The 21,601-nt window shown below is 37.0% G+C and overlaps 2 pseudogenes across 1 annotated transcript; one reads left to right on the top strand and one right to left on the bottom strand.

The window, feature by feature from the left end:
• Positions 1-12,267, top strand: part of LOC145805579 (uncharacterized) — an 82,242-nt pseudogene extending 69,975 nt beyond the window's left edge.
• A 3,935-nt stretch (positions 12,268-16,202) lies between these two features.
• Positions 16,203-20,044, bottom strand: LOC145806332 (protein XRI1-like; annotated as a pseudogene). Its single transcript, XR_014349297.1, has 9 exons — positions 19,603-20,044; positions 18,582-18,640; positions 18,374-18,493; positions 18,133-18,272; positions 17,610-17,673; positions 17,415-17,517; positions 17,239-17,279; positions 16,951-17,026; positions 16,203-16,473 (listed from the first exon to the last, which is right to left on the bottom strand). The product of XR_014349297.1 is annotated as a protein XRI1-like (transcript).
• Positions 20,045-21,601: the final 1,557 nt, after the last annotated feature.

Genomic DNA, 21,601 nt, shown 5'->3' with positions numbered 1-21,601 from the left:
TCGCTCGAGCGAAGCTTATCTCGCTCGAGCGAGAAGCTTAACTCGCGTGACTTCCATAAGTACCTTCGCTCGAGCCATAAAGTCTTCGCTCGAGCGAGGAATAAACTCTTTCAGGTTTGTACGCAGATGCAGTTCTTCTCTCGAGCCTCCAATGCTTCGCTCGAGCGCACAATGACCTCTTTTAGGTTTGCAACCAGACTCAGTCCTTCGCTCGAGCGAGGCCTTCTTCGCTCAAGCAAGCAACACAAAACAGCACAGAAATTACAACTCGATTACACAAGTTTGTTCGTGGAATTGACAAGACTGACAAGACTTAGGGACCTAACAATCTCCCCCTTTGTCAATACCCGGACAAAACTTCCTAACACAATTTCCTAAACAGACGAACTAGCTAAAACGATTACAACTCAAAGCAAACGAACTAGCTAAAACTATTACAACTCAAGGCAAACCAACTATGCAACCAATCTCAAAACAAACTGGAACTAACATCGTGAAACAATAAACCAAACTTGAGGAAAACCTGTAATGAAAGCTAACTCCATCAAACCTGAAATGTAACATAACAAAACAAACCATCAAGATATAACACAAAAACATATAGATAACCATCAAGATATAACACAAAAACATATAGATAAAAACATATAGCACCCAACATTCACATCAATAATAGCCACATCATATAAACGTCCAAATGCTCATCTGCAAAAAGAAATCATGAGTACCAAAACTACTCCCCCTTTTTGTCCGGGAGTGACCCAAAAACAACAACAGGCAGATATAGCATAAAAAACTATCCAGAGTAAGAACAAAAACTGTCCAATAGAAGCATATGCCAAAAGCTAAGAAGGAGACGATGGTGGCTGCTGCAACTGAAGAAGAGAAAGAATCTGAGCAAGCACGGCACTCTGCTCATCAAGGCGGCCATCAAAAGCATCAAGACGTGCAGCCAAAAGATCAAGGCGACGTGTAATAGACTGCTCAAAGTGCTGTAGCTGGCCACGAAATGAGCGAGGGCGTAGCTCAGGAAGATCAGGGGCACCGGCATTGGCGGCCTCAAACTCCTCCTCCTCGGCAAGGGAATCATCATTACCTGCACCAGAACTCCCAACCCCCGACACACTCCCCCTCACATGAGCCTGACTCTGAGAGACTGTCAATTTAGTAATGGGTTTGATAGGGTAAGCAAACTCATCATCATCAAAAGAAAGAACATCTAGGGCAGTGAGAAAACGAGTAAGCAAACACCCATAAGGAAGCCCCAAAGATTTTCGGCCCTCAGAAACCCCAATCATTTTTGAAACAATCATTTCCGGAAGGTCAATAGGTAGTCGGTGATGAATACAATACAGAACATAACCTTGGTCCTGAGTAATATGCGAGGAATGGGTGGTGACATAAAGATTCGCACACACGATGATATTCAAGAGACGGAACCGAGGAAGCAACTCATTTTGCTGAAGGAGATCCCCAGTGATCCAAGTCCGGTCAACACCACATAACTCAGAAGCAACACAATTAAAATCAACACCTGACCGGGTAAGAAACGGAAAATGACAATTACGAACTTCAGGAAGACCAAGTAAAATCCGAAACACATCCCCAGTGATAACAAGTGACTTCTTCCTAACCCAAGTCTCAAAGGATGCCGGAAGTTCTTTGCGAATGGAATGGATATTGCAATAGAATTCCCGGATGAGACTCAAATTTTGTGGCCCGGAGAAATGCAACACTTGATCTCCGCCTAACGTATCAAATAAAGATCGAATGGGAATAACCTCAAAGGCATTTGGGAGGATATTGCGCTCTAAATGTACGGTACGAGATGCAAAAGACTCCCTAAACAACTTAGATTTTTCTTTAGATGGGAACTTTTCAGAGTTGAAGGACGAACGAGAAACCGTAGCTTTACGATGCTTGGATGACTCGGCCATGACTAATACAACCCAAACAGAGCAATATAGACAAGAGCCCAGAAAGACAAGGAATATCCAATAGACAACACCACCCCCAAAACAAAACACAAAGAGTCAGTCAAAACAAATTAGTCCAACAGGGGTTAGAAAAACAGTGAAATTCGTAACATTAGCATAAAAGAAATGAAATGAAGAGCAGTGCTAAAGAGACAAACAATCAGCCACAGAGAAAACAAGATATTACAGCCATTATAGAATCGAAACATCAATGTATGAAGCAATAGAGAGAAAACAGATTACATAATGGCAATATATGTATATATAAATAAAATCCCCAATGTTAAACCCTATCAAACCCCCAATGGTAAACCCTAAGCACAATGGAGAGTGCAATAGACAAACTCACGAACCCTAGATGCAAGAGTGAGGCTCGAAAATTAGAGGGAAGAACCACAACCAACAAAAATCAAACCTAGAGCCTAACAAAGAACCACTACAACCACATCGCAACCCAAGTAGCATACAAAAAAAAATAAAGCGAAGAAAAGAAAAAAAACTTACCAGAAACGGGGAGAGAAGAGGAAGAAAAAAAAAACACCAAAATCAAGAGGGAAACTCGCAGACGATCGCAGCCAAGAGAACCACGAAAAACCCTAGGGGAGACAGAGAGAGAAAAGACGAAGGGGGAGGAAAAGATGAACTGAATAGGCACAGATTCAGAATTTGAACCGCGAACGGTTGCTCGAGCGAAGACTTTATCGCTCGAGCGAGAGATAAAAATGCCCAGGCGATCGCTCGAGCTAAGAAAGGGTCGGTCGAGCCAAAAAAGCATGTTCTCAGGTCTAATGCAGTGGCAAAAGCACGCTCGAGCGAGGCAATTGTGGCTTGAGCCAAGAGAAAAAAAACAAGCCAAAAAAGATTTTTTTTTTTTTTTTTTTTTTAAAAAAAAAAACAACACTATACTCAAAATCAAGAGGTGAGTCCTGAAACAAAGATAGATGATCATACTGAGCCAAGTGAATACTAAGATGAAATAATCCGCAATTCATGAATCTTGTGAACTTGCAATTTTAAAAAATCGACACTGGAAATCATGAGCAAAGCAGATAAAATATAATCAATGATCATAAGCTACATGAGAATGTACAACCCAAAAACCAATATGAGAGCTCACATAAAAAGTGTGTGTGTGCAATCCATGAGAGGTCACTGAGCTAGAGTTAATCCTAGTAGTGATCGGATGGCTGGACCTCCATCAAGAGCAACTCAACAATACAGTGAAAAGTCAAACCACTAGGAATCACGGGGTATTTGTTGAGTAAATGCGGAGGCTCCCCCTCAATCAAAGAGTCCCCTTTTTTTTTTTTTTTTTTTTTTTACATTTTCTTTCTTGTGGGCACTCACTGGTGGCTTTCACTCTCAAGAGTATGGAAACCAAACCAGAGAAGAATGAAATCATAAAGGATGGCCTGGTTGGTGCCTCTGAGGTAGCCTTTTCCTAATGCCCGGACTTCAAGGAACTGAGGGAGAAACCGTGGAAGTGAAAACAGATGGTAGATGGTTAAGAGACTCAACATCACCCATGATATGCTAGTATCGGTCAATTCCACAGTAAAAGTACAAGAAACACTGTTAGTGGTCCATAGAGAACTTTGATCACATGTGCGGAAACCCCTGCAACAATTAATCTCAAGGATGTGTACAGAATGAGATCATGAGGTTAATGAGCATGGGCATTCAAAATGAGCTATGACCAATGAACAATGAGATCTTGTAAGCAGCATGAGTAGTGTAAAAAAATTGGATGCAAGTAAACAGATATCAATGATAATGAGATTATCACATCCAAGCATTCATAAGGCACAAACATTTACACCTACTCAAGAAACAAGTAACACTCTAGTGATCGAGCATGACACCCAAGGTCTTTCTAAGGAACTCAAACCGAAGAAGATCAAGGGGTTTTGTAAAAATATCAGCTTTTTGATGCTCAGTGGGAATGTGCTCAAGAACAACAAGGCCCTCTTCCACTAACTCTCGAATAAAATGATGACGAATGTCAATGTGTTTGGTGCGAGAGTGTTGGACAGGATTTTTTGAAATGTTTATGGCACTTGTGTTATCACAGAAAAGAGTAAGAGTGTTCTGTTCTATCCCATAATCATGAAGCATTTGCTTCATCCACAACATGTGAGCACAACAACTCCCTGCAGCAATGTACTCAGCCTCAGCAGTCGAAAGAGAGATGGCATTTTGCTTTTTACTATGCCAGGAAACCAGATTATTCCCAAGGTAAAAACACCCCCCAGATGTACTTTTCCTATCATCAGCACACCCTGCCCAGTCGGCATCAGAAAAACCAGTAATCTCAGCTGTAGTATCAGTAGAAAACCAAACCCCATACCCCAAAGTCCCATTAACATATTTAATGATGCGTTTGACAGCAAGTAAATGAGACTCTTTAGGACTAGCTTGGTAACGGGCACAAACACCTACACTGAAAGCAATATCTGGACGACTGGCTGTGAGATACAAAAGACTCCCTATCATACTCCGATAAAGGGTAGGATCAACATCAATACCAGAGGAATCTTTGAAGAGGTGAAGACTGGTGCTCATGGGAGTGCGGGCATGTTTGGCAGACTCAAGACCAAACTTAGACACAAGATTTTTCGCATACTTAGACTGAGACACAAATATACCTGAAGGAGACTGTTTAATTTGAAGACCCAAAAAATAAGACAACTCTCCCATCATGCTCATCTCAAACTCATGTGTCATGCAATCCGAAAAATATTTCACAAGATGTTCTGCAGTGGATCCAAAAACAATATCATCAACATAAATCTGAGCAACAAGAATATGAGACTTAGTATGTTTCACAAATAAAGTCTTATCCACACTACCCCTTTGAAAATCATTATCAAGAAGAAATGTAGTGAGTCTATCATACCAAGCACGAGGGGCTTGTTTCAATCCATACAAAGCCTTGTCTAACTTGTAGACATGATTAGGACATTTAGGGTCCTCAAACCCTTTTGGTTGCTCAACATATGCCTCTTCTTTCAAGTACCCATTCAGAAAAGCACTTTTCACATCCATTTGAAACAATTTAAAGCCAAGAAAACATGCAACACCAAGTAAAATACGAATAGATTCGAGACGTGCAACTGGGGCAAACGTCTCATCATAGTCAACACCCTCTACTTGTGTGTAGCCTTGAGCAACCAACCTAGCTTTGTTCCTAATAACTGTAACATTTTCATCAGATTTATTTTTAAAGATCCACTTGGTACCTATCACATTCATGTCTCTAGGTCTGGGAACTAGAGTCCAAACTTTGTTACGTTCAAATTGACCTAATTCTTCATGCATAGCATTGACCCAACTATCATCTAGCAAGGCCTCTTTAAAATTCTTAGGTTCAATTAAAGAAACATAACACATATGTGATACCTCATCCCGAATCTGTCTTCGGGTTTTCATTCGATCCGAGACACTTCCAATCACCTGTTGAGCTGGATGATTCAGTTTCAGCCTAGCTGATGGTTTAAGCTCAGGACTTGTGGTGACAGGGGCAACATGAGTGATGTCCCTTGGAGCACTCTTTGGACTTGGCCTTACCTGTGAGGATGGTTCGGTAACCATTTCTTGTGATGGGTCTGCACCTTCTCCTTGATTTTGAGATTCGGTATCCAAGATTGGAGACTCATCATTATCATCCTCATTTGTTGCTGGAGGAGGTGCACCTGTGTCATCTATAACCACATTGATAGATTCCATTAAAGATGAAGTTCGCAGGTTATAGACTCTAAAAGCCCTACTAGTGGTTGAATACCCTAGAAAAATACCTTCATCACTTCGGAAGTCAAATTTGCCCAAAGGCTCTCTATCTTTGAAGATGTAACACTTACTCCCAAAAGTTTTGAAGTATTTTACATTAGGTTTCAAGCCCTTCCACAATTCATATGGAGTTTGTAAAGTGCCGGGCCTTAAATACACGCGATTTATGACATAAACAGCAGTATTTATGGCTTCGGCCCAAAATTTTGGAGGAAGTTTCTTACTAAGGAGCATGACCCTAGCCATTTCTTGAACAACCCTGTTCTTCCTCTCAACAACTCCATTTTGTTGTGGAGTAATGGGTGCAGAAAATTCATGCTTAATTTCATGTATATCACAAAAATCCGAAAACGAACTATTTTTAAACTCACGACCATGATCGGTTCGGATTCTTATGATACGATCAATGGAAATACTTTGTTCATTCTGGATTTTAAAGACTAAGGCCTGGAAAGCATCAAACGCATCAAATTTTTCCTTTAAAAAATTTACCCATGAAAATCGAGTAAAATCATCAACAGTTAAAAAAATGTATCTTTTACCTCCGATGCTTTCAGTGCGAGTAGGACCCATTAAATCCATGTGAACCAATTCGAGAGGACGTTTGGTTGTAAAGCTGTTCACCTTTTGATGAGGGGCACGGGTTTGCTTTCCAAGTTGACATGGTCCACACACATGGCTCAAATTCTTACCCAGTTTAGGTATTCCCCTCACAAGCTCTTTGTTGGCTATCTTAGTTAGGTCATTGAAATTCATGTGACCTAATCTTTGATGCCACAGGTCAATGTTACTAATGATGGCAGAGTGACAAGTGAGATCATTAGTAGTAACAATCCCAAAGCAGTTATCAGATGTGCGAACCCCATGTAAGACAGTATTTCCCTTTTTATCCAAAATTTCACATTTATTTTTTGAAAACAATACTTCATGATGGGAATCACACATTTGACTAATGCTTAAAAGATTTGCTTTAAGACCATCAACTAGTAGAACATTATTTAGCTTGGGTAGACCAGCAACACTTATAGAGCCCTTACCAATGACTCTCGAAGTGCCGCCATCTCCAAAGGTAACAATTCCTCCTTCATATTTTTCAAGGGAGGTGAAGTAGGATTTGTTACCGGACATATGAGGAGAACACCCACTATCAAGATACCACATGTGTGAATCACGTGCTTTTAGAGCAGTGTGAACAACTAAACAAGTCAAATCATATTTTCTCACCCAAATCTTTTTAGTCTTGGTATTCCGCCTAGACATGTAAGGTTGTCTCCTAGCCCAAAAAGTATTTGAATTTCTACTCTTTTGAGACACCTTACCAAACAATTCATAGCAATAAGGACGAATGTGGCCATACCTACCACAGTGATGACAAATAAAAACCGGTTTTACCTCCTTTTTGTTGATCTTACCAGCTTTTGGTGGACGAAGAGAGAGATCAGCCTGGTCTAGCTTCAATTTTCCCTTTGCTTGAGTCTTCTTGTCGTGTGAAGTAGAGGCCTATCCCTTGTGAGCTGTTGCACCATAGCCTAACCCGCTTTTGTCGCAACCCATTTGTTGAGACCCGAGGATATCTTCTAAAGATTTGGAACCTTTGTTCCACATGGCAATAGTGGCTCTAGCAAGACGAAGCTCTTCATCCTTTTGACAGACTATCTCTTCCAATCTGGCTTGTGACAGCTCAAGACTTGCAAGCTTTTCTTCATATGTGGAATACACCTTCAGAAGTTCATTCCTTTCAGTTTCACAGGATAGTAGTTTTCCACCTAAGTCTTGCCTGTCACTCGAGATCTTGACGATATTCTGCTTTGCTGCTACAAGTTCTCCTTTCAGCCTGACATTCTCACTCTCACATGTTTTGATCTTGAGAGAGAGTTTATCGTTGGTTTTGGACAAATTCAAAGATTCCTCGTATAGCTTTTCGTAAGCTTGTTGTAGTTCATCGCCATTGATCTCATCATTGTCATCAGATGTTTCATCATCCTCTTTTTGCTCTTCATTCTCCTTTGCCTCTTCCAATCTAGCAACTAAGACTGAAAAGTTGCTGGATGGTGGTGAATGTGAATTTCCTCCTTCATGGAATTGGCTCAAAATTTCCCATGCCTCTTTAGCCTTTGTGCAACGAACAACCCGTTGTTGTTCTTCAGTAGAAATTGCTCCACGAATAGTGATCAGGGCTCTCTGATTGCTCGGATTGTCAGCCCTGTCTGTATCTTCTTCAATGGCCTGCCAGCCTTCTGGATCAAAAGCTCTCAGAAAAGCTCTCATTCTGATTTTCCAAAACAGGTAGTTACTCCCGTCAAAGGTGGGAGGAAGATGCAAATTCTGACCACGAGCTAACTCTGCTGGCTTTGGAGGAGGTGGTGTCAAAGTAGACCAAAAAGCCATGAAAGCACTATCCCCGTCTTCTCCAGATTCAGGTTCTTCGGGTTCTTGCTCCGACCCGCTTTCATCATCCCAAGTTACAGTGTAGACTTTCTTTCGATTCTTTTTCGAAGGGCATTCAAGGGCAATGTGACCAAAGCCTTGACATTCATAACACTTGACCCCTTGCCCCTTTACAATCTTTTTTTCAGTTTTTGAAGCAAGTTTTGGTGGAAAAGTTTTGGGTTTGTCATTACTCTTATCTTTTGAAATAGGGGCTCTGAAATTCGGCTTCTTTTTCAAAAAAATTTTAAACTGTTTTGTAAGCATAGCCGTCATCTCAGACTCTAAATCAAATTCAGTCTCCGGAGGTTTTGCCGTCTCATGGGCACTCGTGAAAGCCATATTTTCTTTTTGCTTTTTCTTAGAAATTTGGTGGGCTTCATAAGTCTGAAAATTTCCAACCAATTGATCGAGCTTGAGGGTATCAACATTCTGAGCCTCCTCAATGGCTGTCACCTTTGGTTGGAACCTCTCGGGAAGGGACCTCAAAATTTTTCCAACAACTTTTGCTTCCGGGATTTTTTCACCGAGAGTGAAACAGGAATTCACGATATCACTGAGTTTAGCATAAAATTCATCGAACGTCTCATCGTCGCGCATAAAAAGGGTTTCAAAAGCGGACGTGAGACGTTGAAGTTTTGCCCTTTTAACAGAGGTAGTACCTTTGTGAATCGTTTCAAGAATATCCCACGCCTCTTTTGCTATTTCACACGTGCAAATTCGACGGAATTCTTCAGGTGTGACAGAGCAGAAGAGGGAGTTGAGAGCTTTGCTGTTCCAACTCGAATTCTGGTAATCGGTTGTGTCCCATTTATCAAGGGGTTTAGGAATATCAATCCCATCCATGGTGATTGTAGGTTCACTCCACCCAAAGATTACGGAGTGCCAAACTTTCTCATCGATGGATTTTAAAAATGCTCTCATACGAGCTTTCCAATAAGAATAGTTTGTACCGTCAAGTAATGGGGGTCTATGAGTCGAGTTACCTTCACGAATAAAATCCATGATACTAATCACACAAAATCACACTCCTATAGTTTTGAAAAAACAAAGAGTGACCTGCTCTGATACCAATTGAAAATCTAAGTGATTCGTGATTAGATCAAGATTAAAATATTCCAAATCCCAAAAATCCAAAACACACAATCTAAATCAACAAGCACTTACGAAAGTGATTTAGATTGTTTGTTTTTCAGATTAAATAATAAATCGACACAAACGATTTTAACGTGGAAAAAAACCACAATTGGACACCTCCAACTATGATTAAAAAACCACGGGCGAACCGCCACAAATCAATCCACTACTGAAGTAAAAAAAATTACAAAGATATCATACAAATTACCCAACTTAGTCAATCTGTCTTCGAATCTTCTGTAACTCTTTTTCACGACTTCGTCTCGGAACTGATCAATCTTGAAGTTGATTCCACAACCTCACTCACATACAGAATCAAACACCTTTTGAAACTATATGCTAGAATCTTCGGAATCCACCGAAGAGAACTCTCTCTTGAATTTAAAGAAACAAACTCCTTGATGTATGTATTTTTTAGATCATGAGTGAAGAACTCTTCTCAAGACATCAAGGAAAACTCACCAAAATCTCTCTACAAGAAGACCTCAGAAAATCTCAAAGTAGATCTAAAAAGTAATCCTAAAGTTTGGAGAAACCAACTACTTATAGAATTTCGGATTCGGAAGCTCGCTCGAGCGAAGCTTATCTCGCTCGAGCGAGAAGCTTATCTCGCGTGACTTCCATAAGTACCTTCGCTCGAGCCATAAAGTCTTCGCTCGAGCGAGGAATAAACTCTTTCAGGTTTGTACGCAGATGCAGTTCTTCGCTCGAGCCTCCAATGCTTCGCTCGAGCGCACAATGACCTCTTTCAGGTTTGCAGCCAGACTCAGTCCTTCGCTCGAGCGAGCAACACAAAACAGCACAGAAATTACAACTCGATTACACAAGTTTGTTCGTGGAATTGACAAGACTGACAAGACTTAGGGACCTAACAGTAACAATTTATTTATGGGTCAGCTTCCAGATGAACCATATTCAAGTAATTTATCACAAATTGATATTAGTAATAACAAATTTTCGGGTGAAATCCCATTTGGGGCGGGTTACTGGTATAGTTTGTCTTTGTCTGTGTTCCAGGCAAGTAATAATCTCTTTAGCGGTTCAATTTGTAAAGGATTACACAATCTTCCACTTTTAACTACTCTTTTACTTGATAGAAATAATCTCTCTGGGCATCCTCCATCTGATATATTCTTTTGGAGCTCACTAACAACACTGAATCTCAGTCAAAACAAACTGTCTGGGCCAATTCCTGTAGCAATTGGTTTTTTACCTGTCCTAACTGATTTAGACTTGTCTGAGAATGAGTTCTCAGGTCAAATTCCACCTGAGATTGGCCTTTTAAGGCTAACTTCGCTCAACCTCTCTTCGAATCGTCTTACTGGGAGAATCCCAGTTGAGTTTGAAATGGCAATTTTTTATGCCAGTTTCTTGAACAATTCTGGTCTTTGTTCAAGTAGCCCACTCTTTGAACTAAATGTTTGCTCTTCTGGACTTCCAAACTGGATCAAACTTTCATCCAATCATTTTGCTATAGTTGCAAGTATACCAGCAATAATATTTGTACTGAGCTTGTTATCACTGTTCTTCATTAAGAGAGTTAAACGAAAGGGAAAGCATGAGACAATTTTAACGTGGAACCTCACAGCATTTCAGATGTTGGATTTCACAGAGTCAGACATTGTGTCGAGTTTGACTGAAAGTAATGTGATCGGAAAGGGTGGGTCAGGGAAAGTGTATCATGTTGCTGTAAACCGTTCAGGCATATTTGTTGCTGTCAAGAGGATTTGGAATAGTAAAAAGTTGGACCAAAGGCTTGGGAAGGAGTTTCTGGCAGAAGTTCATATATTAGGCATGATTCGCCACTCCAACATAGTGAAATTGCTGTGCTGTATTACAAATGAGAATTCAAAACTTCTTGTTTACAAGTATCTGGAAAATCATAGCTTGGATAGGTGGCTCCATAGAAAGAAGCGGCCAAGCATCTCTGAATCAGTGCACCAAGTTGTCTTAGACTGACCTAAGCGGTTGCAAATTGCAGTGGGAGCTGCTCGGGGGCTATGCTACATGCACCATGACTGTGCACCTTCGTAAATTCATCGAGATGTGAATCGAGCAATATCTTGTTGGATTCTCAGTTCAACGCAAAAATTGCTGATTTTGGTCTAGCCAAGATATTGGTTAACCATGGAGAGTGCAATACAATGTCAATTGTGGCTGGAACTTTTGGGTACATAGCTCCAGGTAAGTGACATACAATACTGCTGACGGGTAATCTTTCTTTACTAAAATTTGTTTTGCATTCATATTTTAAGCTATGAATTTCAGAGTATGCTCGTACAACAAGAGTGAATGAGAAGATTGATGTATACAGCTTCGGTGTTGTCCTTTTGGAACTAGTTACTGGAAAGGAAGCCAACGATGGAGATGAAGATATGTGTCTTGCCGAATGGGCATGACAACACATTCAAGAAGGAAACCCCATAGTTGATGCCTTGGATGTGTGTCTTGCCGAATGGGCATTACAACACATTCAAGAAGGAAACCCCATAGTTGATGCCTTGGATGAGGAGATTAAAGAGGCTTGTTACTTGGATGAAATGGCTGGTGTGTTCCAGCTTGGGATCATTTGCACCGGCAAATTGCCCTCTACTAGGCCTAGCATGAAAGAGGTTTTGCAAATCCTGCTCGGTTGCAGCCAACAATTGCCACTTAGAGAGGATAATGGCAGAAGCAATTATGGTGGTATTGCTCCTCTGCACACAAATTCTAGACATGAGAGGATGGTAGAATACAATGATGATGGTCTGGCATTGGACGTTTAATGACTGTTGAATGCACAAAAGTTGATCATTTACCTTGATGTGGACTCGATAAAGATCATAGCAAGTGACTACTTCATAAGCCAGGTGTTTTTCAATCTCAGTATTTGTGTAAGTAGTGTGTTTACTCTTTGTCAATGTCTGAATTAAATGATACATATTTTATAGCAATATTTTAAATCTGACAATCACACATTTGTTTACAATGTGTTAAAGATGGACTTAATCCTTAAATTTATGCTTTGTGTTCATTGCCCCTCGTGGATTTCAATCCTTTAGTGCATGGCTATTGCCTCCTACTTTTGTGTAAGCATGAAATCATCACCCAATTCCTGCAAACTTGAACATTCTCAATCATCACCAATTTCGCAAGAAAACTAAATTGTTGATCATACATGAAAACTAAAAAATGTCTAGCTTTTTAATCACAATACTCTAGTTGATCATACTCAATTATTGTTGCATGTATATGTGTTATTGTGGGCACATATACTAAATTGTTGAAGTTAAATGATGAAAGCATCACCACCTTCCTATTAGATAAAAGAACAATTGAATGAATCTTCCCTTTCAATGTCCCAAGGCTTGACACGGACAAGAGTTCAACTATAAAGAAGTTTAGTACTTCGGATTTGGATATAGATAGCCTTTGTTGGACAGAGTTGGGGACCAATGGTGGTGCAATAAACCTTTATTTACCGTTTTAGGTGTTCTTGTGATGGTGGTTGACATGAATATGCACATTGATGTACAATTTTTTCATGGATATATGGCACTATTAGGGGATGTGAATAACAACTTGCTCATAAGCTGTCAGTTGATTAATTAAAGGCTCATGAGGAGTAGGGTTGCACAAAAAACCCAGAAAAATCGATAACTGAAACAACCCGACTTCTATAGGGTAGTTTGGTTATTTCAATATTTTGGTTTGGTTTGGTTTGGTTCGGTTCTGGGTTTTAAAATCAGACCCTAGATTTGTCTCAAACTGATTAATTGACATAACAAATGGAGAGATGAGTCGCTCCATTATGGATTTGCAAAATAACAAATCGTTAGTACCACCCGACTAGCGGTTGCTGGCCGGATGACAATGCCCAAGTTAGATGATGTTTTGTATATAAACAAGAACAAATAAGTAAATATATTGGTTTAGACATACTTTTCCTTCAAATGTTGCCTCTATTTATGATAGGAGGTTTCTTCCCCTTAAGCTTGTCCAAACCATAGCTGAGTTATTTGTGGACCATAGTTAACCTTTACTTGGTGGCCAAGTTCACCTTACCAAATCCGACATTATTCTCTGCCATACCAAGTGGCCATGCTATGTACGCATTAGGTGGGCCTACATCACATGGCTTGTCTTACTTTTTTCACCACAAATCCTATAAGATTTGTTTAGTTCTTAGTTTACATCTTGCCTGAACTATGTTAGGGATGGCAATGGATAACTTATTCTGTGGATATTTATGGAGACTCAACCCAAATATATGGATTTTTTTTTCGCCATATGTTTTTTTTTTTTTAAGATCCACAACCAAAGCTAAATATACCTCCAATCTTTTTTATTATTATTATTTTTTATTTTTAAGGTTCACAACCATTTTTTTTTTATTTTTAAGATTCACAGCCAAAACTAAATATACATTCAATCTTTTTTCTTTTGTTTTATTTTTTTATTTTTTAAGGTTCACAACTATTTTTTTTTTTTTTAAGATTCACAACCAAAACTAAATATACATTCAATCTTATTTTATTTTATTTGGCTCAACAATAAAATCAAATACACATTAATTAACATTGTCACATTATTCTTGTCAAATTTTATGCATATCTAGAATTTTTTATATTTATTTAAAAAAATTAAGGACACTGTCTAGTGCAGGTTTCGGTTTGCTTTTCTATGTTATTTTATTTTGTTATTTATTGTAATTTTCAGAATAGTTTGCTTGTTCTGAAATTTCAATTAATGAGTATGAATCTATTTGTTTTATGTTATCACACAATTTATACAACATATATATATATATATATATGTGATGGTATTTGAAAATAAGGAAATTGTAGAGAATCAAAACAAGCATGAGTCGTGATTGGTTAGAAATGATGGGTACAAAGATTTATTTGATGGAAAAACAAAAAGGGGATGCAAAGTCTTACTAAATAATTTTTTTTTTTAAATAAAAGAATTTTTCTTAGTTATGAACAGATTTAACTGAAATCAGCTTGTTTCCCAATGTTATGCTTCATTTATTTAGATAGAAAATATTTTTTATAAAAAAAATTAAAAATATATTTTTTTATATTTGGTGGTGGTGGTAATGGAATGAAGGTGAAAGTAGAGATTGTGACATAGTGGTGGGGTATGGCGGCAGTGATGATGGTAGTGGCTATGGTGATGGTAGTGTGATAGTGAATGTGAGAATAGTGGTGATGGTGTTGTGAAATTAGTAAAAATTTAATTGAAAAAACATTTTTTGTTTTTTGAAAGTAACAAACGACAAAATTCGTAGGGGACTAAAGGAAGAAGATGGAGGATGGATTGGGTGTGGTAAGGCATAGATGTCTTAAAATGAGTGGTTCAGATTCGTTAAAAGGTATAATTAGATTTTGGATAAATTAAAATGAATGGTTCAAATTTGCTAAGAGAAATATGGTTTAATGTCTAAAATGTCTGTGGCTAAGAGATCAACAAACAATTCCTTATTTATGCCCTGATGCAATTTAATATGGGTCTTATAACACTTTCTTCAAACAGGTTCTTTCACATTTTATTTCTTCAAACAGGCTCTTATAACATTGTAAACAGGTTCTTATAACATGTAGGGGAGAGAGTGAGAGTGAGAGAGAGAGAGAGAGAGAGAGAGATGGTTGTAATTTTTTTTTTAATCTTCCACGTTCTTCCACATTTTTTTTTAATTACTAAAACTTATTTGATTGTCTCAAAATTATATATTTGATTATTATAAAACAAACTTTTTAATTAATTAATTAATGTGTATTTGATTTTGTTGTTGAACCAAATAAAATAAAATAAGATTGAATATATATTTAGCTTTTGTTGTAAACCTTAAAAAAAAAAAAATTAAGTTGTTAACATTAAATATATTAAAAAAGAAAGAAAAAAGATTGAATGTATATTTAGCTAAAACCTTTTTAAAAAAAAAGTTTGTTAACATTAAATATATTAAAAAAGAAAGAAAAAAGATTGAAGGTATATTTAGTTTTTGTTGTGAACCTTTAAAAAAAATGGTTTTTAACATTAAATATAAAAAATAAAAATAAAATAAAAATGGGGATTAAAGTGGGTTGGAAAAAATCTAAACCCATTACAAAATGGGGAGGGTGGTACCCATGGAGAATGGAGAAAATTTATTATGAAGGAATGGAAATGGGGAATTAATATCCACGCCATTGACCCATTGCCATCCCTAAACTAAGCCAACTTGAGAGTCAAAGTTGTATATATATATTACACAAAATTATATTTATGTCGAGTTACTTTATATAATTAGTGAAAAGTGAAAAACAAGGTGGACATTGCTACACTTGATTATGACATGTAAACCTAAATTAGGGCAAAATATATGATTGTTGGTTTGTATTAAATTGTGAAACAATGTTTTATTTTTCTTTATATTATGTTAGAATATTCAAGACTTGTTTATTTTAAATATTTATTTTTAAAAAAAAGTTGTAATGATGCAAGCACTGCTGGAAAAATGACTTTTAGCGAAAACGCCGCTAATTCCTTTAGTGACGCTTATCACCAAACGTCGAGGACGCGGCTGTCGCTATAAGTTTATGACGCTTTAAATAATGATAAAATGACGTCATCCAATATTTAGCGACGTTTTTAAAACGCCGTGATCGATTTTTTTATTTTAAAAAAAAGTCCGTTGGCACTGTAGTGGCGTTTTGAAAAAACGCCATTATAGCTCTTTTTTTAAAAAAAAAATTGTTCTGAATCTGTTATATTTAACTAAAAAACATACCTGTAATAAAGCTGAAAAATAACAATAATATGAATAAAATTTTACAACTACTTCAATATATTGACTAAATAAACATTACATGATTGTGTCTGAACCAAAATCAAACAACAAACACAATCAAAAAATAAAAAGAAAAAATAGGTTAAGTCATTTGCTTGCACATGCAGATGCAATGGAATAGTCAAGCATATTACACATCATTACACTGCAGAATAGGGATTCGTATTCAATTAATCATAATAGGTTCATGTACAACAAAGACAATTTTGAGCAGGATACATTCCCAAATCCCAGTCAACACAAAGGAATGCAGAGAGCCCGGTGAACAGTGGCGCTGACACCTTCTCCAACTTCTTCATATAATTTGTAATTTTCTGCATCATAATCCTTCACCTTTATCATAAAATGAAATTTAGTAAACCAAAGCAAAGAAGAATTGAGCATGATGCCCAGTAGTTTAAATGGGAAAATCAAGAAAAAGAATCCCTAATACCGCTTCTCTATATTCTCCAATAGCATGGAAGGAAGAAGCTCTTAAATATAAACACTCAATGTTTGAGCTTTCAAGCTTAACCCAACGGATAAATCCTTGATGGCATTCCTGCAACTACTGGGCATATCCAACTTAAGGATTAGAGTTAGCTGAGCTAAGCTGTTCCAATGGTTTAGTATAGATTTCAGACAAAAAAAAAAATAGCATTTGAATTATTCATCAATTTCAGACTAAGATTTCTACCTGACATATACAATTAGTATGCCTTTTTAAACATTAATTCAATGTTGTCTTTTAGATCTAGATTTCCGAAATGGATTTGTGAGTTTTAGTTGTGACCAACTAAAAATTAATGTAAAATTTTATCATACACCAACCTTCTACACTGAAGTTGAGCTGACTTCCAAGGCGGAGGACTGGATTCTGAGGGTATAAATGAGAACCAACTGCATTCTGAAGAAATTCACAATTTAACAGTGATTTTAAATTGCAAAGAGGACTACATAAAAAATACCAGAAAAGGCTTGCACTGAAAGCAGAATAAAAAAAATAATAAATTGAGGACTTATTTAAACATAATCTAGAATTATAAATAATAAAAGTGCAAGGAAAATAGAAATTAAAAAATAATCAACACATTGAATGGAAAATACTACTTCATTTACCTGAAATATCAATTTGAACATCGGATGGCCCAGACAGATTTCTGTGTTCCACATATTATAGTGGTTGAATCATAATTTATATACATAATAAACAAAAAAGAAACATAATTTTTTTTTTTTAATAAAATAAGGGAGAAGATGAAGAAGACTGAATTGAAAAGTTGAGAGATATATACAGATCATCAGGGCTGCAATGCATCTCATCATTATTGAAGCAATCAGCTAGCCATCCCTCAGATGACTGATCCAGGCCCTCGTGACCAGTTGCAGATGTTTCCTCTGTTAAGCACATTATGACAAGCAAGACAAAAAAAAACATGTATGAATGTTAAGAACCTATTCATCTCAGAACAGAACTTTACAGGACAAACCTTCAAAACCAGACACCTAATGCGACATATCAGATAAAGCCTCTTCAAGCGAATCTTCTCTCTCCTAATCAAAGAACCAAAAAAGAGTGATCCAATGGTTTTGTGAAACTTGATTCAATCACACAAATTAATACTAAAACGTAATTTCAACTGAAACTTTGATTATAAATGCAAGTGTTTGAAACTTCCTTAATGAAGTGAGCAAGAACAAATTAATTAGGTGAAACCCAAATCTAAACTAGTTCAGAAGTTGCATTGACCAATAATGATCATTGACCAATAATGATCCCCTGACAAAATGTTGATATCATAAAATAATTTATCTTGATATGTGGTGGATGATAAATTTGTTTCCCTTCCAAAAGATAGAAGTCATATAATTGTCAATATACAACAGAACCGGTATCTCAACAATTATCTTTTGTGTGAAACCAAAATAAGACCACTATGTAGAATTTTTCCCCAAGAACAGCAAAAGATGTATCATGTAACATTTTCCACGAGGAAATAGGCTTGCACAAACCTTCGATTTTAAGAAGACAGATGATATCTCCTCATTGCAAAGAGGGGAACCCAAAATCTCATTGTCAAACTGCAGCATTCGACGTCTCTTTACTTGTGAAGACATCTCCGTGCATTGCTGTAATTCCTTGTCCATGTTTACTGCAATTCATTTTTTTCCAGATAAAAAATAGTGTCCTTCAAATCGAACAAGCATTAAAAGCTAGCAAATGTTGAAACATTTTAGTAAAGTATAAAACTACCATTGTCAGCAACATGGTAAGCCAAATCCCCACAGGCCTTAACAGGTGTTGTTTCGTCAAACATGTAGGACAGATCTTCTTCATTCTGGCTTACTACATCCCAAAGGCATGGAGATATGTCTGCTCACAACAATAAACCCGTTCCACATCAAAACTTTACCCAAATATCTTGACTTAACATTAATGCGAAAAGCAAAGCAAGGCTCACCCAGATTGGTTTCCTTCTGGAGACAATAACCCTCTCCATGCCAGTCCCACATTTCGCTGCTTCCATTTTGGAAGTAGTTAAAGTGTTAAATCTAAACGTCAGTTATAATTTAATTTCCAAGGGAACAAAAAATTGAAGTTTAATAAAAAATGAAAGCGGAAGAAATTTAAGGAATGCGCTAAATCCATGACATAAACTATAGTATTGCTGCATTATAGTAACATCCAACATAGTTTACAAGGGGTTACAAGAAATAGTGGGGCATTACATCTGGTCAGTATAAAAGATTAGAAGAAGGAATAGTTCTGATGGGTACCTCCACAAACATCTAATGCAGGTCAAAGGCATTTGTATAGTAATTGAGAGAGAGAGAGAGAGAGAGAGACTTATGAATTAAGAGGAATAGGAGCACAATCTATGTTTAGACAAATTTTCAACTCTGTGATAAAAAATAATACAAGGAAATCAAACATAAAATTAATAATAAATAAATAAAAGACCCAGTAATCAGAATCCACAGCCTCGTACTAATTTTCCCCTTCTAACTGCTGTAGAGTAAAAGAAACCCAGAAGCCAGGGGATGAAATCAATTGAACCCATCTCACAAATACAGCATTTCAATCAAAAGAAATTGACGAATACACAAAAGAATAACCAACAACGGAATCAACATTTTAGGAACTAAACCCATAAAATCAACACAGATCACAACCAACGCATTTCCAGAACAATCTATACATGTGTGCACGTGTATGGTGAGCACATGTGTATGGTGAGCGAAGAAAAATGCTACAAAGAGAATAGGGTTTTTAAGCAAAAATGATTGGACTAGTGTTTTGAATAATTTCTAGAATTACTGCAGTTTATAGAGGCAAGCTATTTTCAGGACATAATCATGCAAAAGTAAACATTTTCCTGCAGTTTTCTTGTACAATTTCAACACTCTAATATCCTATGAAAGAAAGGAATATCTGCTTTTAAAGGCACATATTTCCAGGATTTGAAGAGGATCAGCCGTTACCATAATGTAGTTCGACTTCTGCAGATTACTGTTGAATGATACTCGCACAAGAGCTCTACCATGTCGCACTGCCTTCAATCAGGAATAAGAATGCAGGAGTGAGAGTTACGGTATGGCCAGGCAAAAGATGGTTAGAAACATAGCTAAGACCATGTAGGTGCAATATATTTGTGCAGAAGATGGGAGTTTCCACATGAAAATGCTCTGACCAAACAGAAACATAAAAACAATAGACATCAACAAACCTTAAGGATTAGAGTTACCTGAGCTAAGCTGTTCCAATGGTTTAGTATAGAGTTTAGATAAACGTGTAAAAAAAACATAAAATCACAGAGAAGTGAAAAAAGAAGAGGTGAAGGAAAAAGGACATGATTAGGCATTTGGATTATCTTTATTACCATTAATATGACGGGGAAGACTAGAAAGTAGAAACTAAAATGTAGAAAAGTTAAATGAAAGCAGTTTATGTTTCTATATTAAGCAATAGCATTAATGCTCTCATTGATTATTACAAAGGGCAACAATAAAAGCAATAGGTTGTAATGTATTCTATAAGCTTGAAAAATAGTGCCATCGGGTTCTAATCCCCAAAATTCACTTGGTATGTGAGAATTAAACCAAAATTCCCAGATTTGGTTACCTATATTATTAATAAAAAAATCACATTTTTTTTGTTGCCCACTAACATCACCAACCCTATCAGCAAGGTGTTACACACTACAATACAATAATCTCGGACGATCAGAGAATATTTTGAGTTGGATGGTAAATACAAGTTTATAATTGAAATTCATCATCAGCGAAAAGTTACTAAACTAGAAGCATATAATAATTTGGGAGTTATAGATTAAAACCAAGAAAGTGATATCATCATCTGATGCATTAACTGTACCATTTCCAATTGCTATGGTTGCAAAAGCTGCTCGAGAAAAGTTTGGAGATGTAAGTGCATACTCAAAGGTATAATAGTTTTTCCCATCAATTGTTCGCTGCATTCGATAAAATGTCATAAGATACATATTTGGAGCTCTAAATGACGTCTAATTTTCTTGGTTTAGTTAAAGCAGGGTGGGTGAAATGTTGCAAACCTCTTGCATGTCAAATACATTTTACCATTTGAGTCGGTGCTGAGTAGACATGTCTAACCAAATTGGAAACAACCTTCCAAAGCAATACAAACGAGTCACAAAAACATCAATAAAATTCAGAAGGAATAAAAAAGGTGGAATTGTTTACCTCTTCCATAGGGCCTAAATCATGTATATCTCTCGTTAGTTGGAATAAAGCTCACCCGAACATTTTGTAATTGCAGATATCGGTCTTTGAATGCAGAATCGTGCCCTCTGAAATCAAATTCCTAAACAACAGACTTCATAAATTCTTTTTAGTGTACCAAAGAGTTGTCACAGCCTAAATTTTGGCTTCTCTTTGACTAGTAAACATGTAACTTACCCTCCAATCTGAGGGGTAATAGTATGAATAGCCATCTGATTTGTTGACAAAAGCTTCATAGTTTTGTGGTATTTCTATGCAGAAAAAAAAAGAAAAAAAAAAGGCCCAATTAGCACACATTAATGTAGTATTTCTAAAAAACAAAAATTATGCATAGGATTGTAAGATAACATAAGCGAAATGCCATTCTTCATGAAAATAATGTAATCATAAGAGCTTGGAGAAATGCATTAACACAAACACCTCCATCTCAATTCAAACTAATTGGATGGGTAGTTTATGATTTGAAGGGAGAATAAAGCACTCTCTCTCTCTCTCTCAACAAGGCTAGGGGGGTCAAGCATTCAACTCTCCAGTTGTCTTTCCTGTGTTGTTGGCTTTGTTATGTGCATATGACAATGTGTTGGACTTTTTTTTTTCATAGTTGAATGAATGTCCTGTTTGTAAATGATATCCTACAAATTGACAAAAAAAAAAAAAAGGAAAAAAAATTAAAAAACCATCATACCTTCAGCAAAGAGTGAACTTGCAGGGCATGAACTCAAAG

Source organism: Camellia sinensis, chromosome 13, assembly GCF_055761805.1.
Source record: "Camellia sinensis isolate YWXY chromosome 13, ASM5576180v1, whole genome shotgun sequence".
Taxonomy (NCBI): Eukaryota; Viridiplantae; Streptophyta; class Magnoliopsida; order Ericales; family Theaceae; genus Camellia; species Camellia sinensis.
This window is presented reverse-complemented; position numbering and strand designations above follow the sequence as displayed.